We start from the raw sequence: 15,378 nt of genomic DNA, 5'->3' as shown, positions 1-15,378 counted from the left end.
CCGGGAGCCTCCTGGCTCCTCGTGTTGCCTGTCGCTGCTCGCCGGCGGGTTTCGACCGACAACAGATATATAAAGGAAGGCAGGGATACCTAGATAGGCAGAGAACCGACAGAGAGCGGCCAATAGGCAACTCAGCACCCAAGCGCAGGGCGCAATATACAACACCCCAAAACAGGACGTAGGGTATTACGCTACTCTAGCGGCCCGAACCTGTCTAAATTTGTGTCTTGTGTCCTTGCATTCACCTTCAAGTTCTCGACAGGAGCCCGCGGGGCAGAGGGGCACGGGGCGGCAGCGGGGGGGGGGGGGAGGGGGGAGGGCGGTGGTAGGGGTGCGGCGGGGGCCACGGCGGTGGCGGCAGGGCGCGGGGGCGGGGGCGGGGGGCTCGATCAGGCGTGGGGGCGATAGATGCGGGAGTAGAACGAAGACATCCAAATCCTAATTAGGGTGTCTATATTTTCATCGGCCGGAGCGAGCCGACGAAATTGGCTCTATTTTCGTCGGTCTAGGGCAGGCCGACGAAAATATTCTCTTTCTTTCGTCGGCCTGGGTCTGGCTGACGAAAATATGGACTGTTTTTCATCGGTCCGTGCTAGGCCGACGAAAACAAGTTCCAATTTCGTCGGCTTGTGTTGGCCGACGAAATAAGGGAGTGAATTTTGTCGGCTTGTGTTTGGCCGATGAAATTACATGTGGCCGATGAAATTGAGCTGCTTTGGTGTAGCGAATAGATGGCATGATTTCTGAACGTCCTCCCCTTTTAGCAATCTCTAGAGCAACAGCCAACAGCCAATGGCATCCCCTAAGAATCGTCTCAATTTAGGTTTCTTTCGCGTAGGTCAATTCTGTGGCAGAACCAACCTGAATTATACCGGCTCAAGTACGCGAGTCCATTCCAGAGGGCTCCGACGTACTTCAAACGGTATAATCCCTTGGCCTGTCGGGTAACGTCCCGATAAACCACCGATACACAGGATCAAATAAGGTTACCTCACACGAAGGTGAGTCCAGAGATACAATCACCATTATATTTTACATCGCAGAGAATCACATTACAAGAGTTTCCACAATAGAGCAAAGTTTCAAATTTAGAGAAAATAATACAAACTGATAAAGTTATGGTTTTTAACAGCGGAAAACATACGTGATGATCTACAGCACGTCGTCAAGACGGATGTAATGCTAAGCCCGGGCACGACATCACTCGATATCACCAGTGCTGGCCGGGGACGGATCCCATTCCACGGACCAATCATCTGGAAGAGCACAGGGCCAAGGCAAGGGAAGAGTAGGGTCTTCACAGATATCACCTGAAAAACATACAACTAGCAAAGCTGAGTATACTAATACTCAGCAAGACTTACCCGGAATTGAGTATAGCTTAGCCCATAACTAGACTCATGAAAGCTTTTCAAGGGTTCTGGTTTTATTTTCAGCTGAAAAGCAATAATGAGTAGGTCCTTAATTTCAACTTTTAGCTTTCAGGTTCTAGTTGATTATCCATTCTAGGTAAGCACCTATAACTACTCAAGCATGGTAAAATCTTTATTCAAACATCATCTTTGATAACCATATAATTGCTCTTGTTACTCTATGTGGTAAAGGGGGTAAGCAGTCTCATTCATCGTGAGAGGCGGACGATTCCTGAATCGAGATTCAATCCTTGCAAGGTAAACCTAACACACACGCTTGGAACACCACAGGGTCGTTCCGAAGCAACCGTTTACCTTTCATTCCGACTCGTGGATCAGATCCACCACAAGCGACTGCAGGTCATACGCACTTCCAAAGTGCAGGACATACGTCTGTAGCGCGACTACAAAACCCGTACTCCTGGTTGCCCAGCAACACGTATGCCTACACGTCGAACAAAGTAACCAAAAGAAGCAAATACATGTGGTGGGAGGTATGTCCACTCCTCGGGCCGATCGGTTACTAGGCTTACCGCTTACCATATTTCACGGCATGTGGCTAGTACTTTCAAACACTTAACCACCGCTACCACACACTGCGACCTTATCAAATTCCATACACAGACGGGTATAATCTCAATATGATACCTTACAAGATCCCGTCCATCATCCTTATAGTGATAAGAGGAATGTAAACATCACAATTCCTATATCGCGCGAGTGACAGGAAATCACTCGACTTCTACCGGTCCTATAAGCAGAGCAACTAATCGGACTCAAGTTCTAGGGTTCAATACATTGGTTCCTGAAGTAATGCAACTAAGGTTTCCAAACAACTCCTAAGAACCTAATGCATAAAGATATACATAGATAATATGGTTGCAGTGTAATAAAGTAGGGGTTATGTTCGGGGCTTGCCTTTATTGGTGAAGCGTCCCCTCATCCGAGAAGACTTAAATGTGTTATACAAATCAGTCCCAGGAGGCTGATACACATTTATTACATCAGATGGTACATTACCGTACAAACCTCCGAGGAGGCAGGCACTCGATACAGACGATAACTAGTAATAAAATAGCTATGGTAATACACCAAAGCGTGACCCACGCGGGATCCAACTCGGGCTCAGAGTAACACGCTAGCAGAAGCATCTTGCGGAGGGCCAACACCACAGGCAGAGTTGGGCGCGGACACGACCCTTATTCGTCGTTTCCGATCACGTAGTCCGGGTCTTCCTCTGAGAAAACCACATATATATATAGGGTGAGTACAAAGGTACTCAACAAGTCCAACCACACCCGCGGAGGGGGGTGATAACAGAGAACATGCAAGGTTATATCAAGGGTGGGGTTAGGGTTTATTTGCGATAAAGTAAGATTTTACACATGCAAGGGTTTATTTAACAAAAGCACTTTCTCAAAACATTTTTATAGTGATCGAATCTTAAGTAGTGTTGATCCTGCACATAGGATCCAAGTTTTAGTGTCATCGGACTCGGCGTCCACAGTAGTTTACTGCACAACTGCCGAGTACTTTCAAAACAACCTATGCCGCAAAACCAATCATCCCGAAACATCTATTGAAGTGACCATGCCGTAACGCGCCCAATACCGTGGACACGGCTATTCGAATAGATTTTTACACTCTGCAGAGGTTGTACACTTTACCCACAAGTAGGGTACCGCGCTACGGACACCTTAATGTCGCGGCGGATCCTAACAAAGCCATTACCCACCTTAGCTGAATCCAACTAGCCAACACGGAAGCTACCATGGGGTTACTGACCCATCCATGAAGTCATAACCGGAATATCACTCACACAGATCGTATCCCTTCTCCATGGTCCCCCGTTACTCACCCGATCTCCTTTTTGGCTAGTAGAGCAACTAGTGGGGTTTATGCTAAGCCGTTGCCCACACAACGGTCGAGTGGTTGTACGAAAAAGGGTTAGGCAAGATGACACCCCAGTTCATCCTTATACCGACCAGACGGACATCTCATGCTCAACCACAAAGGTACAAGCACGCAAGCGGCATTTCGCACCGAAAACGCCGTCCATCCCGCCAGGTCAAGCCTTTCTTTATTTCCCCAACATTCCATTATGATCTTCTAAAACACCCGTACCCTTATCCTTAGTAAAGCGCTTGTAATCATGGTTTACAATATAACGAGAGGAAAAATAGGTAACAGGTTTCTCTGTCATGTAGTTTACGCCTAGCCTAGCAAATCCTAGGTCTATCGGGGTAGGGTTATAGCAATCAAGGGGTGGCTATCCAACCAGGTCTTGCAATAAAACAATGCACTTTACAAAACAGGCCAATAGGTTGTATTTATAAATCTAGGATAAGAATGCATCAAAGGATGGGATTGGACTTGCCATTCGCGAAACCTTCCGGGAAGTCCTGATCGAGGTACTGTCCTTCAGGTTCGGGCTCACGGCACTGGTTCTCGGACTCTTGCTCGCAGTACTGCTCGTCGACGGGTTCTCCCTGGGTCACCTCGTGATCTACGGCGCACACAAACAAACATTCAATATCGAAAAGAAATAAAGGTTTTATCTACAAGCCCGAATCGGAAATAACTTAAGAAACAATGGTAGAAGGAATATCTGCGGGGGATTTCTTGATGGCAAGGCCGTCATTATGCTAGAAATGCCGTGGTAAAGTTTCAGGGCAAACGGGGGATTTTTGGCGCATAAAATAATAGGCCGAACGGGGTTTTAGGGAAGGAAATAGGGCCTGAGGACCTATTTGTAATTACTGTCGGGGAGGGAAGGGCTTGATTGTAATTTCTAGAAATACCCAGGGTACTCTAAAAAGGGTCAGGGACCTATCCATAAATATCTTGTGCAGTGGAGGGGTTCATTTACTAAATAGGATGAGCAGGGGGGGTTATTTGGGAAAAGGGTTTAAGGGGAGGTGTGGTTCTTTAGGGAATAGGCAAAAGGGCAGGGGGCTCAGGGCAATTGTGCCTTTCTTCTTCCTCTCGTTACCAGAGCAGAGGAGGGGGAACAGGGGCCGGCGGCGCCACCCAATCCGGCGGCCCTAGGGCACGGCGGCGGCCGGGGGCAGGGCTACGCGGGGAGGGGAGCGAGGGGAACTCATTCCTCCACTCACCGTGGGTCGGGGCGGCGCGAGGTGGGCTGCCCACGGGGGCTAGGGGCGGCGGGCGGAGGATCTAGCGGCGGCAGTGGAGCAAGGCCAGGGAGGGGGGCTAGGGCTGCGGGGGAAGGTCGTGGCGGTGGCTGGGCGCGGCGTGGGGTACTTATAGGCCGGCGAGGGGGGGGGAAGAGGATGGCGCGGTGGAGGCCGGTGAGTTCGGGAGCGGCCAGTAATGGCGGTGGGGGCGGCGGTGGCGCTCGGTCGCCGCTGCGCAGGGGTGGGCGGTGGCGCGTAGCGGGAAGGGGCGACCTGGGGGCGCACGGCGCAGGGGCAAGCGGCCAGTGGTGCGGCGACGCGCGGCAGCCGGCTCTGCTCGGTGCCGTGACCGGCAGGGGCACGCGAGCGCCAAGACGGCACGGTGGGGTACGGCGCGCGCAGAGGAGGGGCCTGGTTAGGCCGTCCCTGTGGCGCCGTCAATGGAGGGAGGGTGGTGGTGGTGGTGGTGACCGGCGCCGAGCTCTGCTCGGTGCTGTGCTGCGCGTGCAGGGGAGCGAAGGAAGGAGCAGGAAAGGAGAAAAGAGAAAGGGAAAAAGAAGAAGGGGGAAAGAGAGAAGCAGGGGAGAAAAAGGAAGGAGGGGGAGGGTCCTGCGTCGGCGGGATTCGCGGCGAGGTCGCGAGCGTGCGACGCGACGCGCGAGGGGAAAGAGCTGCGTCGGCGGGATTCGCGGCGACGGTCGCGAGTGCGGAGTTGAGCACGCGGCATGTCGCGGGGGTCGAGGAAAAGAGAAAGGCTGGCGGTCAATGTCGGATGTCAGACGGCGAAAGGTCGAGGGATGTTTTGGGCGGTAAGGGTTTAGGAACGATCCGAGCTTGATGACGGAAAAGTTTTGAAAATTATTTTTAGCGAGTGATTTGTACTGTAATTTAGATAGGGTAAAAACGCGGGCGTTACAAACCTACCCCACTTAAAATGAATCTCGTCCTCGAGATTCGGCTGGTTCCTAAATAGATGGGGAAACTCTTTCTTAAGGGCATCTTCGCGTTCCCATGTGGCTTCTTCTACTCCATGTCTGCTCCACTGAACTCTGCAAATCCGTATTTCGGAGTTTCTTGTTCTCTTTATGACCGTGTCCAAAATCTTGATAGGCACCTCCTGGTACTGAAGATCTGTTTGTAAAACTATCTCTTCTTCCGGCACCCGTTCCCTCTCGGGCACCCTCAGGCATCTTCTCAGTTGGGATACATGGAATACTGGGTGTATGTCAGACATCCCTTCCGGTAGTTCTAGACGGTATGCTACAGCTCCAATTCTCTTCAGTATTTGGTACGGTCCAATGTACCGAGGGGCTAGTTTCCCGTGTACTTGAAATCTCCGAGTCCCTCGAATAGGTGAAACCTTGAGATATACGAAGTCTCCTGGATTGAAGCTTACTTCTCGCCTCTTCTTGTCTGAGTAACTCTTCTGTCGGGATTGGGCAGCCTTTAGTTTCTCTCTAATTTCGGCCACTCTTTCTTCCGCTTCTTTTATGAATGCGGGTCCAACCAGGGCACGCTCCCCAACCTCTGACCACATCAAGGGGGTCCTGCACTTTCTCCCATAGAGAGCCTCGAATGGTGACATACCCAAGCTTGCTTGATAACCGTTGTTGTACGAAAACTCAGCGTACGGTAAGCTTTGTTCCCAGTCCTTGCCATAAGTAAGGACACATGCTCTCAGCATATCCTCCATAATCTGGTTCACCCTTTCCGTCTGACCGTCGGTCTGCGGGTGATAAGCCGAACTGAAGTCCAACTTGGTGCCCATGGCCTTATGCAAACTTTTCCAAAACCTAGAGGTGAATTGGGTTCCTCTATCCGAAACGATTCTGCTAGGCACGCCATGCAGCTTTACTATGTTGTCCACATAGAGTCGGGCTAGCCTCTCACCACCATAATTGGTCCGTACAGGTAGGAAGTGAGCGACTTTTGTGAGTCGGTCCACTATCACCCATATAGAGTCATGTCCTTTCTGCGTCTTGGGTAAACCTACTACAAAATCCATTCCTATCTCATCCCATTTCCAAACCGGGATGGGCAAAGGTTGCAGCAATCCTGCTGGTCTCTGATGTTCAGCCTTGATCCTTTGACAATTATCACAATGGGCGACGAATCTTGCAATATCCGCTTTCATTCCACTCCACCAATACTTTTGCCTTATATCTACATACATCTTGGTGGATCCTGGGTGGATGGAATATGCTGAGTTATGGGCCTCATCCATAATAGTCTGTCGGAACTCTCCTTCCTTAGGTACGCAAATTCTATCCTTGTACCATAAGGTTCCTTTGTCATCCACTCTAAAATCCGGTGCCTTGTCTTCTCCCGTATGCATGCGGATTCTCATCAAGTCCTTATCCGAACCTTGGGCCTTTCTGATCTGATCCTCCAAAGTAGGTTGAACACTCAACTTGTGTCTGGAACCCTGGGGAACGATGTGCACATTTAATTGTGCCATCTCTTCTTGAAGGTGGGTATTCTTAGGTCCATAAGGTTTTCGGCTTAAGGCATCTGCTACCACGTTTGCTTTGCCAGGATGGTAATGAATTACCACATTATAATCCTTAACTAGTTCTAACCACCTTCTTTGTCTTAAATTCAATTCTGGCTGGGTGAAGATGTATTTTAAGCTCTTATGGTCCGTGTAGATCTCACACCTATTCCCAATCAGATAGTGTCTCCATATCTTGAGGGCATGTACTACGGCTGCCAATTACAAGTCATGGGTCGGGTAATTCTGCTCATGAGGCTTGAGTTGTCGGGAGGCATATGCCACTACCTTCCCACCTTGCATAAGGACACATCCTAATCCCTGGCGGGATGCATCACAATAAATGACAAAGTCCCGTTGGATGTCTGGCAAGGTTAGTACCGGGGCGGTTGTCAGTCTTCTCTTTAACTCCTGGAAGCTTCTTTCACATGACTCGGTCCAGGTGAACTTCTTCTCTTTCTTGAGTAGCTCTGTCATGGGTCGGGCTATCTTGGAGAATCCTTCAATAAATCTCCGATAATATCCGGCTAAACCGAGAAAGCTCCTGATTTCACTAACATTGGTTGGTTGCTGCCAATTGGAGACCGCTTCGACTTTTTCGGGGTCCACTGCTACTCCTTCCGCGGTCAAGATGTGACCAAGAAATGCTACTTTCTCAAGCCAAAATTCACACTTGCTGAACTTGGCGTAGAGCTTGTGCACTCTCAACTTTTCCAGAACCACTCGTAGGTGCTGCTCATGTTCATCGACACTCTTGGAGTAAATAAGTATGTCGTCAATAAAAACTACGACAAACTTATCTAACTCTTCCATAAACACCTTATTCATGAGATTCATGAAATAAGCAGGTGCATTGGTGAGTCCGAAGGACATCACGGTAAACTCATACTGCCCATAGCGGGTGACGAAAGCCGTCTTTGGAATATCACTTTCCTTAATCTTGAGCTGGTGATATCCCGACCTTAGGTCTATCTTGGAGAAATACTTGGCTCCCTTCAACTGATCAAAGAGGTCATCAATTCTGGGAAGGGGGTATTTGTTCTTGATGGTGACATCATTTAGTGCGTGGTAATCCACGCACATCCTCATGCTTCCGTCCTTCTTCTTGACAAACAAGACCGGGGCTCCCCATGGTGATGAGCTTGGTCTAATAAAACCACTTTGTTGTAACTCTTCCAGTTGTCTCTTTAGTTCTGCCAATTCCGAAGCTGCCATCCTATAGGGCCTCTTAGCTATAGGAGAGGTTCCAGGGACAAGGTCAATGACAAATTCTATATCCCTATCTGGCGGCATCCCCGGGAGTTCTTCCGGGAAAACGTCTGAGTATTCATTTATTACTGGAACTTCTTCCAAGAATTTGGCTCCCATGCTAAAAACCATTGGATCCGGTCCACTTCCCCGAGTGTGGCAGGTTACTTGTACTCCTTCTGGGTTGGTTAGGTGTACCACCTTGTCAGCACAGCTTATAAGACCATTGTGCAGGCTTAACCAATCCATTCCAAGGATCACATCTATGCCTTTAGACTTAAGTACTACTAGGTCCGCTAGGAACTCTACCCCACTTAAGATGATCCTTACCCTAGAACAACCCAGCCGGCACTTAATGTCACCTCCGGGCGTTCGGGTTAATAGGGGTGTCTTAAGTAGCACTGTAGGTATATTGTGTTTTTCCACAAAACTTGAGGATACGAATGAATGTGATGCTCCGGAATCAAACAATATTGTTGCCAAAACTGAGCTGACTAGGAACTCACCGAGCACTACGCCCTGAGCGTCCTGAGCCTCCTGGGTGTTGATGTGGTTGATGCGGGCTCGTCCGAAGGACTGCTGGGGCGGCCCCATTTGCTGATTGTTGTTGCCGGTATTGTTATTGCGGAGGGGTACACGATTGGCTCCTGATAAGGCTGGCCTCGGTCCATTTACTGAGTTGGAGAGGGCTGGTGCTGCCGGCTTGTTATTGGCATATGGGCAGTTTGCAATGAAGTGTCCTGTCTCACGGCAGTTGTAGCATGCTCGGGTATTGCTGCTGGCAGTAACTTGGCTTGTATTACTTTGTGGGACCTTTATGGTGCTCTGGCTCTTGAACTGTCTTTGCTGGGTGTTGGGAGCTTGAGAGCCAGTGGCTTGTGGTTGGGTCCTATACTGCATAGGGGCTTGAGACTTGGTCACTGAAGGGCCAAAGTGCCTTGGTTTCTGGAAACGGTCCTGCTGACGAGCTTTGGCTTCTAGGAACTTACGCTTATTGTCTCTCTTTTCTTCTGCCATGGCTCTCTCAGTGATGATAGCCATGTTCATCAGTGTGTTGAAGTCTGGGTAGATGCATGGGGAGAGCAGCTTCTTAAGTTCGGTATTTAACCCCTTTCTGAACATATCCTGCTTCTTTTCATCCTTGTCTACTTCCTCCGGTGCATAGCGGGCTAGTTCTATGAACTGGTATGTGTACTCTTCAACCGACCTGTTGCCTTGCTGCAGTTCACGGAACTCATCTGCCTTGCGTTTCATGGTGGCTGCTGGGATGTGATAGCGACGGAATTCATCCACAAACTCGTTCCAGGTAATAGCGGAGGCATCCTGCGCAGCTGCACAGTAGTTTTCCCACCAAGCTAAGGCAGTTCCGGTGAGCTGGTGAGCAGCTAAACGGACCTTGTCACGGTCTCCATGCTCAAATGGTTCGAGTTTCCTCTTGATAACGCGCAGCCAGTCATCTGCGTCCAAGGGGTTGTAGGAGCCTGCAAAGGTGGGTGGCTTGGTCCTCAGAAAGGCCGTCAGTTTGTCATTTGTATTCTGCTCCCGGGGCCTTGGGTTGGCGACGACATTGGTCAAAGCTTGCAGTAGGAGGTTCTGGTTGTTCAATACTTGCACCAGGTCAATGGCCGGTGGTGGTGGGGCATGTCGTGCTCCTACTTGGCTTTCTCCTCCCTGCTGGCTCACTTCCTGATCTTCCTGATCTTCCTGGTCGGGGGCTTGTCCTTGCACACCCTGTTGCCCCTCCGCACTTGGAGTGGCATGTGCCTGCCTTTGGAAGGCCCTGATATTACGCCTGGTGGCCGTCTGTGCATTGGGCAAAAACCCTTATGAGACTTGGCCTTGGTAGTAAGGGATGTTTTATTTTTGAAAAGGCAGCCTTCATTTACTACCGGCAATCACACAGGCTAACAAGCAACAAGTGCAAATAGTTTTATTTATTACGCTGGGGTACAACACTTGGGTGGGTACAGATGGAATACGCACTACACGATCGGGTACAAAAGGCACAACATATGGGTAGGCACGACTCTAAACTCGGGGCCGGGACGGCTTCTCCCTGGGGCACCTCTAGGGCATACTACTCACGGGGTGAGTCGTCTTCTGGGGCGGAGTGCACTTCCAGTGGAATGAGTAGCTCTTCCTCGTCGTCTTCGAGGATCCCATTTTCCTGGGGTTGCTCGACGGCTCCTCCTCCTATGGCTGCAGCTGTCCCTTCGGTACCTTCGGGTGGAGCTTGCGGGGTCCTAAAAAGTGCTCCCCATCCCGTGATGGGTGTTCCGATTAGGACTCGGGTTTCCCCGATTGCCGGGACGGGCGTTCCGCCGTTGGTCCATTCTTGCATGCGCCGATCCTGGATTTGTCTGAGGCTTTCCTGAGCGACGGCTTCGCTACTTATAGCAGCCGCGGTCCTTGCTTCGGCTTGAGCCACCCGGATTTGGTGCATCCTCACTGCAAGCTCGGCTTGCTCAGCCCGGTGGGTTTGCTCCCTTAAGATTTGGGCTTGCTCGTCAAAGAGCTTGTCCAGGGAGACGAGGTATGCGACCACATGGTACAAAAGGTCTTCGTGTTGGCGGCGCCGTTCCAGGTTCCTCATGCGGGCCTGCCAGACTTGCGTCCTGATGACCGGAGGAAAGAGCCTCATTGGTGTGGGAATGAGGTGCTCTTCGAAGATCCGGCACAGGTAACGGAGAGCTTTCCTGATGGCCAAGGGATAGGCATCCTGATGTTGGAATCCCGTGGCAGTCACTCGCCATGGTTCGATGTCGGGGTGGCGGGTACTTCTGGCGATGGAGAGAACCACCCTACAGCGACGAGTACCGAGGTATTCGTACTCCCTGCTGTAGTACCTTGGGCGCTCGGTAATACCGAGGCGCTCCAGGGAGTTGATCAAAAGGCGGGGAAAACCAGGTTCCTCATGGCAAATGCCCTGGGTCCACCCATTCTCAGCCATCTGAAAATAAGGACAGGGTAAATAATCTGGCATAGGTGCAAAGAGAGTAGATAATTTTTATTATTACAACAGGGGTGGTACAGTTTTCATGGATACGTGGTCATCAGGGTAAGGTTCTAGCTCGGAATGCTAATCCTATCATGGAAACTCTTCCTCGATCATGATAGGGCGCTTCTTTATTGGGAGGCTTCGATCTTCGGTCTGTGTGCCTTTATCCCAGTGGGTTTCCATGGGTTCTTTTTCTTCTTCTTCTTCCTCTATCCATCCACCTATTCCGTTGCGGTTCTTGTATTCTTGCATCTGGGCTTGGAGGGCGGCTAAGGAACACTCGGCGCTGGCGGCCCTTGCCCGTTGTTCCTCCAGCTCCTGGGTTAACTTTTCAATCCCGTGGATTAGTTCCCTCAGTTGGGCCGTCTGTTCGCGGTAGAGTGCATCCAAGCCGGTAAGGTAGATGGATAGGTGGGAAATCGTATCTTCTAAATCTTCTTCTTCTCGTCCAAGCCCCCTCATCCGGGCAATCCAAGTGCGTCCCCTTCTCTCAGCGGGTGGGAAAAATCCCATTGGGGTCCGCTGAAGATGGTGCCTGTAAAGCACACACAGCCGTCGCAGGGCTTTACGGGCGGCCCTTCGGTAGGTGTCGGGGAAGCGGAACCCAACGGTGGAGATGAACCAAGGGTCCACATCAGGGTAGCGGGTACTTCTCTCCACAAAAATCATAATGTCACACCGAAGGGTGCCTCCGGAGATGTATTCACGGTAGGCATACTCTGGTGGTTCCACAACCCCAACGCGTTCCAGGCTGAGCAATAATAATTTAGGAAGGCCGGGCTCTGCGTGGCAGATTCCGTTGACCCATCCATTGTCAGCCATCTGGAACAGGGCAGAAAAACCAGTGGTGAGTGTTTGTGCAGAAAGATATCTAAATCAAAACAAGTCCTAGGGTTTAAAAAGGGGTTTCGCTCTTAGGGTCACGTCCTACGGCCAACCTACGGCTCTGATACCACCTGAAGCGTCCCCTCATCCGAGAAGACTTAAATGTGTTATACAAATCAGTCCCAGGAGGCTGATACACATTTATTACATCAGATGGTACATTACCGTACAAACCTCCGAGGAGGCGGGCACTCGATACAGACGATAACTAGTAATAAAATAGCTATGGTAATACACCAAAGCGTGACCCACGCGGGATCCAACTCGGGCTCAGAGTAACACGCTAGCAGAAGCATCTTGCGGAGGGCCAACACCACAGGCAGAGTTGGGCGCGGACACGACCCTTATTCGTCGTTTCCGATCACGTAGTCCGGGTCTTCCTCTGAGAAAACCACATATATATATATAGGGTGAGTACAAAGGTACTCAACAAGTCCAACCACACCCGCGGAGGGGGGTGATAACAGAGAACATGCAAGGTTATATCAAGGGTGGGGTTAGGGTTTATTTGCGATAAAGTCAGATTTTACACATGCAAGGGTTTATTTAACAAAAGCACTTTCTCAAAACATTTTTATAGTGATCGAATCTTAAGTAGTGTTGATCCTGCACATAGGATCCAAGTTTTAGTGTCATCGGACTTGGCGTCCACAGTAGCTTACTGCACAACTGCCGAGTACTTTCAAAACAACCTATGCCGCAAAACCAATCATCCCGAAACATCTATTGAAGTGACCATGCCGTAACGCGCCCAATACCGTGGACACGGCTATTCGAATAGATTTTTACACTCTGCAGAGATTGTACACTTTACCCACAAGTAGGGTACCGCGCTACGGACACCTTAATGTCGCGGCGGATCCTAACAAAGCCATTACCCACCTTAGCTGAATCCAACTAGCCAACACGGAAGCTACCATGGGGTTACTGACCCATCCATGAAGTCATAACCGGAATATCACTCACACAGATCGTATCCCTTCTCCATGGTCCCCCGTTACTCACCCGATCTCCTTTTTGGCTAGTAGAGCAACTAGTGGGGTTTATGCTAAGCCGTTGCCCACACAACGGTCGAGTGGTTGTACGAAAAAGGGTTAGGCAAGATGACACCCCAGTTCATCCTTATACCGACCAGACGGACATCTCATGCTCAACCACAAAGGTACAAGCACGCAAGCGGCATTTCGCACCGAAAACGCCGTCCATCCCGCCAGGTCAAGCCTTTCTTTATTTCCCCAACATTCCATTATGATCTTCTAAAACACCCGTACCCTTATCCTTAGTAAAGCGCTTGTAATCATGGTTTACAATATAACGAGAGGAAAAATAGGTAACAGGTTTCTCTGTCATGTAGTTTACGCCTAGCCTAGCAAATCCTAGGTCTATCGGGGTAGGGTTATAGCAATCAAGGGGTGGCTATCCAACCAGGTCTTGCAATAAAACAATGCACTTTACAAAACAGGCCAATAGGTTGTATTTATAAATCTAGGATAAGAATGCATCAAAGGATGGGATTGGACTTGCCATTCGCAAAACCTTCCGGGAAGTCCTGATCGAGGTACTGTCCTTCAGGTTCGGGCTCACGGCACTGGTTCTCGGACTCTTGCTCGCAGTACTGCTCGTCGACGGGTTCTCCCTGGGTCACCTCGTGATCTACGGCGCACACAAACAAACATTCAATATCGAAAAGAAATAAAGGTTTTATCTACAAGCCCGAATCGGAAATAACTTAAGAAACAATGGTAGAAGGAATATCTGCGGGGGATTTCTTGATGGCAAGGCCGTCATTATGCTAGAAATGCCGTGGTAAAGTTTCAGGGCAAACGGGGGATTTTTGGCGCATAAAATAATAGGCCGAACGGGGTTTTAGGGAAGGAAATAGGGCCTGAGGACCTATTTGTAATTACTGTCGGGGAGGGAAGGGCTTGATTGTAATTTCTAGAAATACCCAGGGTACTCTAAAAAGGGTCAGGGACCTATCCATAAATATCTTGTGCAGTGGAGGGGTTCATTTACTAAATAGGATGAGCAGGGGGGTTATTTGGGAAAAGGGTTTAAGGGGAGGTGTGGTTCTTTAGGGAATAGGCAAAAGGGCAGGGGGCTCAGGGCAATTGTGCCTTTCTTCTTCCTCTCGTTACCAGAGCAGAGGAGGGGGAACAGGGCCGGCGGCGCCACCCAATCCGGCGGCCCTAGGGCACGGCGGCGGCCGGGGGCAGGGCTACGCGGGGAGGGGAGCGAGGGGAACTCATTCCTCCACTCACCGTGGGTCGGGGCGGCGCGAGGTGGGCTGCCCACGGGGGCTAGGGGCGGCGGGCGGAGGATCTAGCGGCGGCAGTGGAGCAAGGCCAGGGAGGGGGGCTAGGGCTGCGGGGGAAGGTCGTGGCGGTGGCTGGGCGCGGCGTGGGGTACTTATAGGCCGGCGAGGGGGGGGGAAGAGGATGGCGCGGTGGAGGCCGGTGAGTTCGGGAGCGGCCAGTAATGGCGGTGGGGGCGGCGGTGGCGCTCGGTCGCCGCTGCGCAGGGGTGGGCGGTGGCGCGTAGCGGGAAGGGGCGACCTGGGGGCGCACGGCGCAGGGGCAAGCGGCCAGTGGTGCGGCGACGCGCGGCAGCCGGCTCTGCTCGGTGCCGTGACCGGCAGGGGCACGCGAGCGCCAAGACGGCACGGTGGGGTACGGCGCGCGCAGAGGAGGGGCCTGGTTAGGCCGTCCCTGTGGCGTCGTCAATGGAGGGAGGGTGGTGGTGGTGGTGGTGACCGGCGCCGAGCTCTGCTCGGTGCTGTGCTGCGCGTGCAGGGGAGCGAAGGAAGGAGCAGGAAAGGAGAAAAGAGAAAGGGAAAAAGAAGAAGGGGGAAAGAGAGAAGCAGGGGAGAAAAAGGAAGGAGGGGGAGGGTCCTGCGTCGGCGGGATTCGCGGCGAGGTCGCGAGCGTGCGACGCGACACGCGAGGGGAAAGAGCTGCGTCGGCGGGATTCGCGGCGACGGTCGCGAGTGCGGAGTTGAGCACGCGGCATGTCGCGGGGGTCGAGGAAAAGAGAAAGGCTGGCGGTCAATGTCGGATGTCAGACGGCGAAAGGTCGAGGGATGTTTTGGGCGGTAAGGGTTTAGGAACGATCCGAGCTTGATGACGGAAAAGTTTTGAAAATTATTTTTAGCGAGTGATTTGTACTGTAATTTAGACAGGGTAAAAACGCGGGCGTTACAATTGGTGG

This window comes from Panicum hallii, chromosome 4, assembly GCF_002211085.1.
Source record: "Panicum hallii strain FIL2 chromosome 4, PHallii_v3.1, whole genome shotgun sequence".
NCBI lineage: Eukaryota > Viridiplantae > Streptophyta > Magnoliopsida > Poales > Poaceae > Panicum > Panicum hallii.
Note: the sequence above shows the minus strand (reverse complement) of the source record.